Below are 6,656 nucleotides of genomic sequence, written 5' to 3'. Positions count from 1 at the left end.
TTTTTGCAACAGCAGAGGCCAGGTACAAATGTGGCCAGCCAGGGGCCCACTACTGGAGGACGAGGAGGACGAGGATGAGGAGGAGGTGGAGGAGGATGAGGATGAAGCATGGTCACAGCGGGGTGGCACCCAACGCAGCTCGGGCCCATCACTGGTGCGTGGCTGGGGGGAAAGGCAGGACGATGACGATACGCCTCCCACAGAGGACAGCTTGTCCTTACCCCTGGGCAGCCTGGCACACATGAGCGACTATATGCTGCAGTGCCTGCGCAACGACAGCAGAGTTGCCCACATTTTAACGTGTGCGGACTACTGGGTTGCCACCCTGCTGGATCCACGCTACAAAGACAATGTGCCCACCTTACTTCCTGCACTGGAGCGTGATAGGAAGATGCGCGAGTACAAGCGCACGTTGGTAGACGCGCTACTTAGAGCATTCCCAAATGTCACAGGGGAACAAGTGGAAGCCCAAGGCCAAGGCAGAGGAGGAGCAAGAGGTCGCCAAGGCAGCTGTGTCACGGCCAGCTCCTCTGAGGGCAGGGTTAGCATGGCAGAGATGTGGAAAAGTTTTGTCAACACGCCACAGCTAACTGCACCACCACCTGATACGCAACGTGTTAGCAGGAGGCAACATTTCACTAACATGGTGGAACAGTACGTGTGCACACCCCTCCACGTACTGATGGTTCGGCCCCATTCAACTTCTGGGTCTCTAAATTGTCCACGTGGCCAGAGCTAGCCTTTTATGCCTTGGAGGTGCTGGCCTGGCCGGCGGCCAGCGTTTTGTCTGAACGTGTATTCAGCACGGCAGGGGGCGCCATTACAGACAAATGCAGCCGCCTGTCTACAGCCAATGTGGACAAGCTGACGTTCATAAAAATGAACCAGGCATGGATCCCATAGGACCTGTCCGTCCCTTGTCCAGATTAGACATTAACTACCTCCCCTTAACCATATATTATTGTACTCCAGGGCACTTCCTCATTCAATCCTATTTTTATTTTCATTTTACCATTATATTGCGAGGCTACCCAAAGTTGAATGAACCTCTCCTCTGTCTGGGTGCCGGGGCCTAAATATATGCCAATGGACTGTTCCAATGTTGGGTGACGTGAAGCCTGATTCTCTGCTATGACATGCAGACTAATTCTCTGCTGACATGAAGCCAGATCCTCTGTTACGGGACCTCTCTCCTCTGCCTGGGTGCTGGGCCTAATTATCTGACATTGGACTGTTGCAGTGGTGGCTGACGTGAAGCCTGATTTTCTGCTATGACATGCAGACTAATTCTCTGCTGACATGAAGCCAGATCCTCTGTTACTGGACCTCTCTCCTCTGCCTGGGTGCTGGGCCTAAATTTATGAAAATGGACTGTTGCAGTGGTGGGTGACGTGAAGCCTGATTCTCTGCTATGACATGAAGACTGATTCTCTGCTGACATGAAGCCAGATTGTCTGTTACGGGACCTCTCTCCTCTGCCTGGGTGCTGGGCCTAAATATCTGACAATGGACTGTTGCATTGGTTGCTGACGTGAAGCCTGATTCTCTGCTATGATATGAAGACTGATTCTCTGCTGACATGAAGCCAGATTGTCTGTTACGGGACCTCTCTCCTCTGCCTGGGTGCTGGGCCTAAATTTATGAAAATGGACTGTTGCAGTGGTGGGTGACGTGAAGCCTGATTCTCTGCTATGACATGAAGACTGATTCTCTGCTGACATGAAGCCAGATTGTCTGTTACGGGACCTCTCTCCTCTGCCTGGGTGCTGGGCCTAAATATCTGACAATGGACTGTTGCATTGGTGGCTGACGTGAAGCCTGATTCTCTGCTATGACATGAAGACCGATTCTCTGCTGACATGAAGCCAGATTGTCTGTTACAGGACCTCTCTCCTCTGCCTGGGTGCTGGGCCTAAATTTATGAAAATGGACTGTTGCAGTGGTGGGTGACGTGAAGCCTGATTCTCTGCTATGACATGAAGACTGATTCTCTGCTGACATGAAGCCAGATTGTCTGTTACGGGACCTCTCTCCTCTGCCTGGGTGCTGGGCCTAAATTTATGAAAATGGACTGTTGCAGTGGTGGGTGACGTGAAGCCTGATTCTCTGCTATGATATGAAGACTGATTCTCTGCTGACATAAAGCCAGATTGTCTGTTACGGGACTTCTCTCCTCTGCCTGGGTGCTGGGCCTAAATATCTGACAATGGACTGTTGCATTGGTGGCTGACGTGAAGCCTGATTCTCTGCTATGATATGAAGACTGATTCTCTGCTGACATGAAGCCAGATTGTCTGTTACGGGACCTCTCTCCTCTGCCTGGGTGCTGGGCCTAAATTTATGAAAATGGACTGTTCCATTGGTGGCTGACGTGAAGCCTGATTCTCTGCTATGATATGAAGACTGATTCTCTGCTGACATGAAGCCAGATTGTCTGTTACGGGACCTCTCTCCTCTGCCTGGGTGCTGGGCCTAAATTTATGAAAATGGACTGTTGCAGTGGTGGGTGACGTGAAGCCTGATTCTCTGCTATGACATGAAGACTGATTCTCTGCTGACATGAAGCCAGATTGTCTGTTACGGGACCTCTCTCCTCTGCCTGGGTGCTGGGCCTAAATTTATGAAAATGGACTGTTACAGTGGTGGGTGACGTGAAGCCTGATTCTCTGCTATGACATGAAGACTGATTCTCTGCTGACATGAAGCCAGATTGTCTGTTATGGGACCTCTCTCCTCTGCCTGGGTGCTGGGCCTAAAATTATGAAAATGGACTGTTGCAGTGGTGGGTGACGTGAAGCCTGATTCTCTGCTATGACATGAAGACTGATTCTCTGCTGACATGAAGCTAGATTGTCTGTTACGGGACCTCTCTCCTCTGCCTGGGTGCTGGGCCTAAATTTATGAAAATGGACTGTTGCAGTGGTGGGTGACGTGAAGCCTGATTCTCTGCTATGATATGAAGACTGATTCTCTGCTGACATGAAGCCAGATTGTCTGTTACGGGACCTCTCTCCTCTGCCTGGGTGCTGGGCCTAAATTTATGAAAATGGACTGTTGCAGTGGTGGGTGACGTGAAGCCTGATTCTCTGCTATGACATGAAGACTGATTCTCTGCTGACATGAAGCTAGATTGTCTGTTACGGGAACTCTCTCCTCTGCCTGGGCGCTGGGCCTAAATATCTGACAATGGACTGTTGCATTGGTGGCTGACGTGAAGCCTGATTCTCTGCTATGACATGAAGACTGATTCTCTGCTGACATGAAGCCAGATTCTCTGTCACGGGACCTCTCTCCTCTGCCTGGGTGCCGGGGCCTAAATATCTGAGAATGGACTGTTCCAGTGGTGGGTGACGTGAAGCCAGATTCTCTGCTATGGGACCTCTCTCCAATTGATTTTGGTTAATTTTTATTTATTTAATTTTTTTTTTAATTCATTTCCCTATCCACATTTGTTTGCAGGGGATTTACCTACATGTTGCTGCATTTTGCAGCCCTCTAGCCCTTTCCTGGGCTGTTTTACAGCCTTTTTAGTGCCGAAAAGTTCGGGTCCCCATTGACTTCAATGGGGTTCGGGTTTGGGACGAAGTTCGGATCGGGTTCGGATCCCGAACCCGAACATTTTCGGGAAGTTCGGCCGAACTTCTCGAACCCGAACATCCAGGTGTCCGCTCAACTCTAGTCCTGGCACAAGAGCACCTAGGCCCACTAGTTGTGTAGGGTGAGCCGCCATCTACTATATTTGCTTCCTTCATTACAAACTTGTACATGAAAGTGTAAGTGCTTAGCCCTGGGTGCTGTTTCTTTGCTGGTTGCCTTTTGTTTTCTTTAATTGGGTTGGTGCTATAGCCATTGGACTTTCATTTTTCACAGCTCCTTTGGAAAATGAAAGATGGAATCTGATTTGTTGCTCTGGGCAACTAAGCCAGTTCTATTTTGCACCAGTTTGATAAAAGACCCAAATAGTGTGTAAAATGTGACAATCTTCTTAAAATAGGATGCAATGCTGGGGTAAAAATGCCATTGTAAAGTAGCAAGATCTCAAGTCTGCTGGCAATTGATTTCTTTCTTCATGGAAGAAAAGGGAGGACAAGGGACATGATATGGGAAACAGATAAAAGGATGTGAAGGTGAGACAGACATTGTATGTCTGGAGGTATCGGCATTGCGCAGATCAAAGACTTATGGGCAGTCCACAATCTAGTTGCTAACAGTTTTAAGCCTGTATTACACAGGCCGATTGAACAAGCGACTGTCGGGAGGGAAGCATTCCCCTCCCAGCAATCGCTTGCTAGCTAGCAGAGGAGACCGCTGCTATTACATGCAGCAATCTCCTCCGCAGCATGGGGAGAAGTGATCGTTATGCAAATATGAAGATAAAAGGCGATTTGGTCCAATTATTTCTTTATTGCTTCACACAAGCATAAAAAAGGGGGGAGAACGGTAGGGGCGCAGGACGCCACACAGGCACCATGAGGCAACGGCTGTTTCGCGTGAAACACGCTTCCTTAGGCCTCTTAGCGTTGTGATGTCAATGCGTCACCTTTATGCACCAATGCCGCCAGGGCTGACATGCGCACGAGCAGCCCCGGCGGTGACATATCAAATACATAAAAACATAAATCTATTAATTAGGTGCAATACTCTTTAGATGCCTATAGAAAAACACATATAATTTCTATTGTTTAGACCTAGAAGGCCCATAGCATTGGCTTTGATAATCCAACTAGCCTCCTTTCGCAATAATTGGGTATGTCTATCACCCCATGTTGGTAAATAGGGTACTAGTTCTAGACCGCGAAACGGCCAATGCTATGGTCTCTCTAGGTCTAAATGATAGAAATGATTTAAGTGTTTTTCTATAGGCATCTAAAGAGTATTGCACCTAATTAATAGATATATGTTTTTATGTATTTGATGTTACCGCCGGGGTTGCTTGTGCGCATGTCAGTCCTGGCGGCGTTGGTGCATAAAGGTGACGCACTGAAGTCACAACGCTAAGGGATTTATTTATTTTTTTCTTCCCTCTCTGCTAGATGGTTAGGATTCTTTCATTGAATGTGAGAGGCTTAAGAGATAGAGTAAAGAGATATGCTATCCTTGAGTGGATGAAGAGGTTCTTGCCAGCTGTCGTGTGCCTCCAAGAAACACATTTAGATAAAGAATCGTTAAGGTGGTTAGAGAAAAGATGGATAGTCTTTGGGTACCATTCGGTACATACCACCTTTTCTAGAGGGGTCTCAATCTTGGTACATCGCGGGATTAGATTTGAGTGTGTTTCATACGAGGCGGACGGCTGCGGCAGGTACCTCTTTCTGCAGTGCAATATAGAAGGGGTTAAAATAGTCATTGCAAATATATATATTCCACCACCATATAAGCCAGATGTTTTGTATGAACTACACAGATTTATGGTGAACAGACAAGAATGTATAATGGTAGCGATAGGAGATTACACCGCGGTAATGGACCCACTAAGGGATAGGCTCTCTAGCAGAGGGGGAAGAATACAGAATGTGGATTTGTTTAAATTGGCCTCGGAATTTAACTGGATAGATGTGTGGCGCCAGCAGAACCCGGAGGAATCTATGTATTCCTGCTATTCTAAAACCCACCAATCCTGGTCAAGAATAGATATGGTGTTGGGGAATAAAAATGTAATGCTTCATAATAGGATCAAGATAAAATACGTACCTATGGTTCTTTCAGATCACAGTGCAGTGGTAATGGAACTAGAGCTGAGTAGAAAGAACAATTTTCCCTTGTTTAAGTTCAACGCCCATTGGTTGTCATTTATTCCAGATACAGACAGTATAATGGAGGAAATAATTCTTTTTTTCCAGGAGAACAACAATTCTTCCAGTAGACTAATAGTTTGGGACACAGCCAAGGCAGTCCTGAGAGGACTTCTGTTCAAAAAGGTAAATTATTGGAAAAAGTGTAATAAGGAAAGTTTTAATCTAATGGAAAATAAAGTACAAGAAGTAAGAAGGGCATATATGATTAACTCCACTGAGCAAAAAAGGAAGGAATGGGAGGAAGAACAGGAAAAACTAAAAATATACCAACTCAAGAAAAGTAGGAAAGAACTGTTCTTCCAAGGGTTTAGATTGGCATCAGAGGAAGAAAAAGTAGGAAAATTTTTGGCAGGAATCGTAAAAAACCAAAGAGGTAAATCTTGGATAGGGGCGATTAGAGATAACAACGACAGAATAACTACTTCCCCGAAAGGCGTTAAAAAGGTTTTTAAGGAGTATTTCCAGGAACTATATGCAACTAGGGTCCGATATTCAAGACCAGATCTGGATTCATATCTAGACCAGGTTGCCTGGAGAAAGATATCCCAGGCCCAAAAGGAATATTTGGATAGAGAAATATCAGTTGTTGAAATTTACGATGTCTTGGGCAATGTAAAACCCGCAAAAACACCAGGGTGTGATGGCCTTCCTTTTGAAATATATAAGACCTTTGCCCGGGTTTTAATACCGGAATTAATAACAACACTGAAGGAGGCGCAAAGGATAGGGGAGTTACCAGACTCCATGAAAGAGGCAATTATTACATTGATCCCAAAAAAAGGTAAAGAACCATTAGACCCTGGTTCCTATAGATCAATATCTCTGCTGAACGCAGATGTTAAAATTCTGGCAAAGGTCTTG

The sequence above is a fragment of the Bufo gargarizans genome, chromosome 2 (assembly GCF_014858855.1).
Source record: "Bufo gargarizans isolate SCDJY-AF-19 chromosome 2, ASM1485885v1, whole genome shotgun sequence".
Classification (NCBI taxonomy): Eukaryota; Metazoa; Chordata; class Amphibia; order Anura; family Bufonidae; genus Bufo; species Bufo gargarizans.
This window is presented reverse-complemented; position numbering follows the sequence as displayed.